Genomic DNA, 10,110 nt, shown 5'->3' with positions numbered 1-10,110 from the left:
AACTTAAAGGTGTTGCATAGAAAATCTTATGTATCCAATAATGGTAAAATGGTGGACATCAAAAGAATGAAAGCCAAATTCCTAGCATTTTTAATCCAGTCAACTTTGAGGTTTCAAAGATCCAAGATCTTTCATCAGTGGATTCTATCTTAACACAACCATCATAAAAGTTCCAATAAGAGTTCATAGGATAGAAGAGTTGACAGAGATTAATGACTACTAGATGATTCAAGCTGATAACATCGTAATCCTAGGTGTTGACAAACTAGATAAAGTAACTGATGCAATTAAATCATATAGAGCTAAGGCTATGACCCCAAAGAAAGCTTGATTCTCTGATATTCTCTTAGACAATTTTCATCCCTCTTCTTTCTTATCTTCTCTTTTGTATCCATTTTTAGCATTTTCTTAATAAGATTATACTTTTTAATGGATGGTGACCTAGTCAAGTCCTATTTTCAGCATCCTCTATTCATAGATTCTCTAATATGTAATCATCAAATGTAACTAGCCATTTCGAGGAGGCCTATATGTCTAACTTTTTTAGAATTTAATCAGATCGACAAATTATTTTATGGGAAAATCCATGTAGTTGGGACTGCTATGTGTGACTTTGAGTCTACATTTTAATCTTTTTGTTCATTTCATTGTGGTAGAGTACTTGGGATGAATGTGCTAAGATTGGAAACTGAAAGATTGCAAATAAACTTGGTTTTATTTCTTTTGTCTCAGTGGAATGTAAGCTTTACTTTCTTCAACATAAGTATCACTTCATTCCCTTGTGATATGCACATTAATTCATGCATTTTTTTGACTATTTGAGGAGTTTAGGATTTGATTAATGAAGTAGCTGAAAGGGGAAATTTGAGATATTGTCAAATCTTAGTCACTTTAGTAATTCAGTCATTACTAAATTAATCACCTTCCCCCATTTATGTTTTGGTAAATAATCTTTCATTATCATATCCATCATCCAAGGTAAAATAGATTGCATTTTAGGAGCTAGATTTGAAGATTGCCTAGATTGTTTGAAGTATTAAAAAATCTGGTGTTAGCCTCTTCTACTCTTTGGTTAAGAGCATACCCCAAAAATGTAAAAACAAATTCATTGCAAATCTTTCATTTAAAGGGAGTTGTACCTTTCAATTTAGGGGTCTTTGATAGATTACTACACTAATCCATTATTTTTTTTACCACTTTTTTTCCATTACTTTTGGGCACATTAAGAGTCAAGGTATAAACCAAAGAAATTAAGGAATATAAATTGTTAACCAACAAAAGGATAAAATAGAAAATTGTAATTTTCAAGGTCTAACAGTGGCTTTTTCTAGGGACATATGCTATATTGGAGCATAATGATATCTTAGTTATCTCTAAGAGAAGCAAACCAATACTAAGGAGTATATTTGCATGCCCTACCTCTATAAACTTTTTTGTGTTGTTGATGAAGGAGAACATGAAAAGTGATGTTTAATTTATCACTCACTACATATTTAGATGCAAAATTCACTACTTTCAAAAAATGATCTCCATCAACCCTATGAAATTTGTGAACTTAGCATGCTTCATTAATTAATAGTTGACTATCTTTTTTATAAAATGAAGGTCAAAAAGGAATATTTTCTCTCTATAAAAACTTTAGAAAAGTTATTTGTTTCAAAATTTGTGGATATTTTTTGGTACTACAATGGCCTTTCTTCAAAAAAAAATCCTTACTCTTTTTAGCTTTCTTTGTCTTAATGTTATAAAAGGTGAATCCTTCTTTTATTTTATATAATTTGAAAATCTTTGAAACCTTTATCATCCTTATTCACAGTAACTACAATATTACTTATTGGATTCCACATCACACATTTTTTAAGGTCATCCTCCTTGTTGTTACAGTTTGGGTTTATTTCATCTTGTGAAATAATATATTGAAATTACTCTTCATCATCATATACAGGGGGACTAGTCTTAGGGTTAAACTTTGAACTTTTTTTGGCCATTTTATTTTATACTTATTTGGTACTCAATTTCAAGAAATTTTGAGATTTCTTCTTTACTAAGAAGGTTTTCACTATTATCTTCAACATATTCAAGGATGGTAATCTAATATATATTTTTCTTCTTTCTTTCTCCTTCACATACTTCACTTTTAGGTGTTATTTTATCTTTCTTGCATCTTTTTGAAACCACCATATTAGGGCTTTACATGTTTTTTACATGATCATAGCAATCATTTAATGTAGGCTCCTTTAGTACACAAATGGTTGGAAATAATTCATGGTAGTAAATAGGCCTATTCTTCTTGGCAATGAGTGTTTATTCCAAAAGTGTTGCACAAACATTGTTCAAAGTCCCCCCATGATTAGATACTTCGAGAGTGTAATGCTTCATAAGTTTCTCTTGCTTCTCCTTTTAAGGTTTTGGAAAAGATAATCATAAGACTTCTTTCTTCATGTAAATGATATTCATTTAGAAAACTATAAAATAATTTAGATGAAAGAGTGCAAATCTTCTCCAATCTCCATAAAACTTTGGTACTAAATTGAATAACCTAGAACATAGATTTTCTAGTCTGTAACTAAACCTTTTGAGATCCAAAGGCTGAATACTATTGAGAATCAGTGATTTTCTTTGGTTTAAAATAATTCATTTATTTTAAATAAATTCCACTTCTCTTATGAGTTATCATCACTAATAGAGTCATTAATCATTATTTGAATAGAGTTTCCACCTCCTTTTGAGGAAATATATTATTTTCTAGGTCTTCTAGGTTCTCTTTCAACAAAGTACAATTTTTAAAAAAATTGTTTTATGATCTATGAAACTTAAAACTCTATGAAATTTTTCACTTGCAAGAAAATATCCCCAGCAGAGTCACCAATCTATTAGTTCCTTAAGTTATTTGTTGGAAAACCTATGAGCCTTGCTTTCTCAATGCTAGGAAATCTAACACAATTTAGCCAACAACTAGGGCTTGAACTAAAAGACAAAACCATCATCACTTCAAGATCTTCTAACCTAGGTGGGTATACCTAATGAAATGATTTTTTCTAACTTTTTCAAATTTTATTACTTGATGCTCTTGGGAGAACAAGTGATTCCCAAGGAGAAACTAGGATGTTAGGGTATATTCTTTACTAATTGTTAATTTAATTATTTTTGGATGTGAAGATATAGTGGAAATGATAATAGTGACTTAATGTAATGTTGGTAATCAGATAGAGAACCTTACTATAACTATTGATCAACTTAACAATAACTAGACTAGTCCTTTGCTATTGGGTAAATAGAGTCTAACTGTGAATCAAAATATCATTAAAACCCTTAAAGATAGTGTGCACACTATCAGTTATTGGATAGAGAAATATTATGGAATATGGACCCTAGTCTAAGTAGATTTAACTCCAGTGATGTAGACCAATTAGGAAAGCATTACATAGCATGCAAAATTTGATAATCAAAGATACGTATAAAATTCAATCCATCAATAACAACATAGATTCAAGAGGAAAATACTAAAAAATGGTTAATTGAACATCCAAATATCCAAATAAAGTATCAAAGAAAAGTATCTTATATTGTTAGATAAAATGAAGAACACCAACAAAATAATAAAGATTGCATAAATCTTAAGATTTCATCAAACATTAAAGTTCAAACTACTTTATAATATTGTATAAAGATGGAAATTTATAAAAATGTCAAAAAATAATATATCTTGGATGTATCATATGTATCTTCTTATGGATTTTATCTAAATAAAATCCTGGTACCCTTTCTTATACAAAATGAAAGGGTGCAACATAGCTTTGGATCTTTTCATGTTGTAAATATCCATAACTAAGTAAATACTAATGCATATTAACTATAAACTAACTTAACAATATTGTTTGTGGTTCATTTTATACTAGTGGCCTCTTCATCCTTCTTGGTTTTTGTCTCTACTTGTATGGGTTTAGGTACTACCATGTAGTCAATGATCCACTTAGAAATATGTATGCAAAAAGTTCATGTAAATATAGAGACCTCAGCTATGAATTTCTACGTTTCTTGCCATTTCTTCCCTAGAGTAACTCAAAAATAAATTTGTAATTTAGAAAACTTATTATCTAGAATGATGATCTTATCCAATAAAGTGTGGAAGTCATTTAGTTGGAAGCTTTCCTTCTCCTAGAAGTGGTTCATGACCCTTTGTGGAAGTGTTGTCATTTCACTTCTCCATACCTCCAAGTTTTTTGTTTTTCCATCTTCATCCACTAGAGAGGGTATGATGTAATGATTAATAGAAGAAATAAGATGTACCCTTTGTATAGCCAAATTATTTTTTATAGCCTCCAACATATATATTGTATCCTTAATCAATGAGGGAGCATCTAGATCCCTCTTTGTTACCTCATATAGTCTACCAACTCATACTTAGAAGGCTTCCACTTTCTCTCCAACTCCATATTATTCAAGCATTGAAAACCCTCCTACACCTCATAGCATCTTCTATTAATCATCTTCAACCTGAATGCCAAGATATCGTCAAGCTTCTTACAAGAGCATTTCTTCTGTATGTCTTCATCTTTGATCTCCTCAATATGTTTTTCTTTTATTTTAATGGTAGGTACTATGGGTTGGTGAACAACAGTAGCTCTAGGTACTAGAAAGGCTTCCATACTATTTGGATGACTCTCTAGCCTTGTTTTTGCATGCATTTGGCATTCATGTCCATCTCTCTTATCTATAATTCTTCAATTCTATCCTTCATGTGCTTTATTTTCATCCCATTAAACATGGCTTTGTGCATCAATTTATTTGTAAAGACTACAAAATCAGTGTTATCAATGGTTTGGACAAATTCTATTACTTTTGTTCCTTTGAAGTATCAATTAACTTGGGTTTTTCATCTTTGAAGGTGACCAAAGTAGCCAAGGTTTTAGTTTTCAGATCAAATCTTGACCCTCTATCTTCTCCAAAGTTCTAATTTCATCATTTGATCTAGAAGTCCTTGAAATCTTACGTCTTATTGAAATATTTATATTTAATGAACCATTGAGAAATCACCTCCCTCTCATCCTTAGTGTCAATTTGGTGTGTCATTCTTCATTGCTAGTGTATGATACCCATGTATTTCTTCTTTGAACACTGGGATAGGCTCTTGTTCTTTAATTGTGGTAATTTATTTTGAACTTCTAAATATTTTAGAAACCTCCTCTAATCTTCCTCTTTCATATGAATCCTCATAAGTGACTAGTTGTCTATCACTTTCCATAAATACACTATCCTTGGATTATGAAGTTGAACCTCCTATCAATAATTCCCTCTTCTTCTAAGCAGGTGGGCGTTGAGATTTCTCAACTTCCTTTCCCTTTTATTTTACATACTGCTGATGTATTTCATCAACATTTTGAATACATTTATCAAATCCGATGACCTCTAATTCAATCTCATCATAGAAATAGGGAAGTCCTTCATTTCTTTGTTTCTCAATCTTCAACAAAACACTCCACTTCTTCATCCTTTACATAATTTTAGGAATATGATCATGATTCCTTATAATATCTTCCTCAAATTGAATTGGTGATCTTGTTCTGCAACAAAAGACTTGATATGAACCTCCAGATCATATTGCCTTACCTTTGTACTTTGGAAACCAAAGTTATTCATAACATATTCTTAGACATCCTTAATTTTTGAGTAGCCTATTATGAAACATTGAATTTTATAAAGTGGAGCATGTGATGCCCCTTCTTCCTAGTGTGTAGAATTTCCTTTTCAATCCACAATAGTTGTTAGATAAACTTGAGGAAACCTACCCTTTCAGACACAAATTGAGGTATTATGTGGGGTTGCTACCTACATCAATTCAAACTAATCACTATGAAATTAGGTTTGCATTACCTTTATTTGTTAAGGGATTTTGGTGATATAACCTCCAAGAAATCTAGTGATATGTACCACAAATATATCTCTAAATGTATTGAAATTCCCATCCCTTCCATGCTTATCCCAAGCCTTGCACCATATTGAATGGGTAAAGGATTCCCTTGTTCATTGGTGTTAGTGAGTTTCAAAGACTAAACTAGTCAACATTTTGGAATAATAGAAGATGGCACAACTAAGAGTAATTCTTGAATGTATTAGCAGTTTTCCACCTAGTCAACTGTGTGTAAAGGGTTCTTTAAATCTCACTAGAAAAATCAAACTCCAAATAGGAATGAGGGTTTTGAATTCTCATGGACATGTACATATAGTCAAGAGGAATTTTCTCTTTAGAGTCATCTCCAAAAAATTAAGCCCAACCATAATAAGTGTTCTTGAAAATTTTCATAAATATGTCAATAGGGTGTGGATCCATATTTTGAATTGGCATTAATCTGTTGTTTTGGCTCCTATTCATGAATGTGTGATCCATGTTAACTTGAATTTTCTTTTCTTTTCATAATCAATTTTAAACTAAGCCTTATCTATCTTAGTTAGGGCTTGAGTTGTTAGTCTGAAACATTCTTCAATGCAAGACATTATTATAACTAATAGGGGCATTCGACTTGATTTTTTGACTATCCTGGTAGCTGGCTCATTACATTTAGCTAGGATATTAATAAGCTCCATGTCCACATATACATTCAAAACAATTATTTTTCCCAAGTCAAGTAGCCAAGCATTATTCCTAGGTTCTTTTCATTTGTATTTGTATAAAAATACCATAACAGTGGCCTATCATAAATTAGAAAAGTTGTATTCTGATACCCACTAAATTCATCAAAAAATATGGACATGGTACCAATAGCTAAAGAGTCAAGAAATAACTCTAAGATTATTTTTGTATAGTTTTTTCTATGTTCTCATTCTTATATTTTTTAATTGTTACTTCCTTCTTAGCAATAGTTTCCTTCTTAGGTGCTATTTGAGAAATAATTCAAATTCAAAGGAGAATTGATATTACAAATTTTTGTGGCTCATCAATGCAGTTGTATAGTTCCTTCACTTGCTCTCCAAATCCTTCTATAACTTAGAATGGGTTTTCCTAGAGAATAATTTCTTTAAATAACTTGTTTCCTTTACTCATCCTTTAATTCTTCATTTATGTTTTTAGACATTTTGGACAAGTGGATACTTCTCCATTTCATTTTTCTACCATTTTGAATATTCTATCACTAATGACTCATAGTATGATGTACATAAACTAATTTATTTAACCCTTTCACATGTTTTATTAATCATGTTTTGCAACTTTGATATGTGTTCCATCTTCCCCCTCCGAAATGACAAAAAATGCTACTTTGCACTCCCTTCATAAGTACATCTCTAAAGTAGTAAAATTTTCCTCTTCATGGGGACCTTATATTGGTATGTTCAATTTTGTAAAAATAGCTACTTTGGATTCCATCAATTCTTAGTCATCTGAAACAATGATAAATCACTATTTTATAGGATCTTCTTCTTGTGCCATCCATAATATAGAAATTTCACTTTTTTGTAGTTTTCTCCAAACTCTTTATTCAAAATAGAAAAAACATGTTTTCCAAGGCATTTTTAAAGGAGAAATCAGAAATTTGTAATTTTCAAGGTCTACCAAGGTGCTAAGCTAGTTAAGAGATTACAATAAATTCAATTAAAGAAAAACCCTATTAGGAGCCACCCAATTAAGGGGCTTCCCTCTATCCCTACTAGGAACTCTATTCTATTAGGAGTAGCATTGTGATAGGACTTCAAACACTAGCCAAAGTGTCACCTTGTTAAAGGATTTATAAATAAGATTTTTTAGGATCTATCCTATTAAGGGTTTTTCTCATTGCAATTGTAAGGAAATAACAATTGTGATGATCTAATGAATAACACTACTTCTTGCTACTACAGACCCAATTAATCACATACAACTTCTTCACATTTAGATAGGTTACTTGTTTGAATCACATAAATTGATTGATAATCTAGCACCACTACACACACAATCTTTTCTCTACTCTCTTCTTCTTCTTCTTTGAACATGAGATGATATTAATGCATTACATCAATTAGGATTTTTCCACCACCTTAAATTTGGATCTAAATTTCATAGTCCCTCCTTAGGCATTTTCTTAGTGAATTTGTATCATTCTCCATCTTGCACCAACATGAGGGACCAATCACACATTGATTTGATAAGAAAGTCAAAAAAATACCACACTTCCCTAGGTAGATGGACTTCTTCATGAATCTTCAATCAACTTGACCAACATGAGCCATACATAGCTTTCAACATCAACATTGACACTTAATCATGTATCTTGCTATCACTAATTGATTGCATAAACAAATCTGTGAGTATTGATCAATAATTTGATTGATCATTCTTTACAGTTTTGCATTGTTCTTCACTATCAAACCTTAAAATCACATAACTTAATTTTTGAATCACTAATTAACATGTGGTTGAAATAGAAATTTAATAACATCAATAAGATTAAACATCTTCAATCACAACATTGGTGTTCAATTTTGTAAATCACATCAATCAAATCATTTTCTTTTTTCTTGTATTCAATTTTTCATTAATCACCAATTAGATTGTAACTTGTGCTAAGAATGTCATGAACCTATGTAATCATGGAGATATCATGATGAGCATATCTAGAAACATTGTGCATTTGCATGTCCCACTTTTGATTACAAATATTACTTTACCATTTCTACCAAGACTAAGTGCACATATGTTGACATCAATGAAAATCAACATAATGGATAAACCATAGTAGCAACACACTTCCATATCCCATCAATATTAGTAATGCCAATAAAAACCCTATCCCATTATAATATATGTTGTAGAAGGACCAAATGGGTATCTGAAACTATATTTATATTTATGTTATCAATTCTACATTTAAAGTTGTGTGTGTGTGTGTGTGTGTGTGTGTGTATGTATATGTATGTATGTATATATATATATATATATACATATACATATATATATATACATATATATATACATATACATACATATATATATGTATATATATATATATGTATATATGTATATGTATATATATATATATGTATATATATATATGTATATATATATATGTATATATATATATATGTATATGTATATATATATGTATGTATATATATATATGTATATATATATGTATATATATATATATATGTATATATATATATGTATATACATATATATATATCTATATACATATATATATGTATATAGAAATATAAATAGACATATATATATGTCTATACATATATATATTGTATACACATATATATGTATATACATATATATTTGTATACATATATATATATATATATATATATATATATATATGTAGATATATATATATGTGTGTGTGTGTGTGTGTGTGTGTGTGTGTGTGTGTGTGTGTGTGTATGTATGTATATATGTATGTATATGTATATATGTATATACATACATATATATATATATACATGTATAGATGTATATATGTATATACATATATATATATATATATATATTATACATATATATACATATATATATATATATATATATATCTATATACATATATATGTATGTATATATATACATATATACATATATATATACATATATACATAAATACATATATATATACATATATATATATACATTTATATACATATACATACATACATACATACATATATATATATATATATATATATATATATATATATATATATATATATATTCCTTATCACATGCATGATGCTTAATCCAATGTAATAGTCAAGTTTCAAAGTAACATAGGAATAATTTGATACATGTTATATAACATCAAAATGGGTATTCAAATAATTTTTATTTTTTTTATGGTTGTGATTGATGGTTCACAAGTTATGGTCCAAACACTAGTTGAGTAGGGCTAGTAGCTAGCCTAACTAGACTTATTGAAGGAAACAACATTGAATGGTGTGTTTGATTTGTTTTGATGGTTTCTTGGAAGTTTTTATTATTTCTTTTATATTGTGAAGAATCTATATACACATTTCCAAGTATTGGTTGGGTATTTCATCATGTTTTCATGTATATCCTTGACTTGTATTGAGTTTGAGAAAAGGGCATGAACACATTGAAGAGAAAAAATTTTGCAAAATGTTTATGTTTGAACCCTTAAC

This window comes from Cupressus sempervirens, chromosome 1 (genome assembly GCF_028749045.1).
Source record: "Cupressus sempervirens isolate cs-2001-9-10 chromosome 1, ASM2874904v1, whole genome shotgun sequence".
In the NCBI taxonomy this organism is placed as follows: domain Eukaryota; kingdom Viridiplantae; phylum Streptophyta; class Pinopsida; order Cupressales; family Cupressaceae; genus Cupressus; species Cupressus sempervirens.
Note: the sequence above shows the minus strand (reverse complement) of the source record.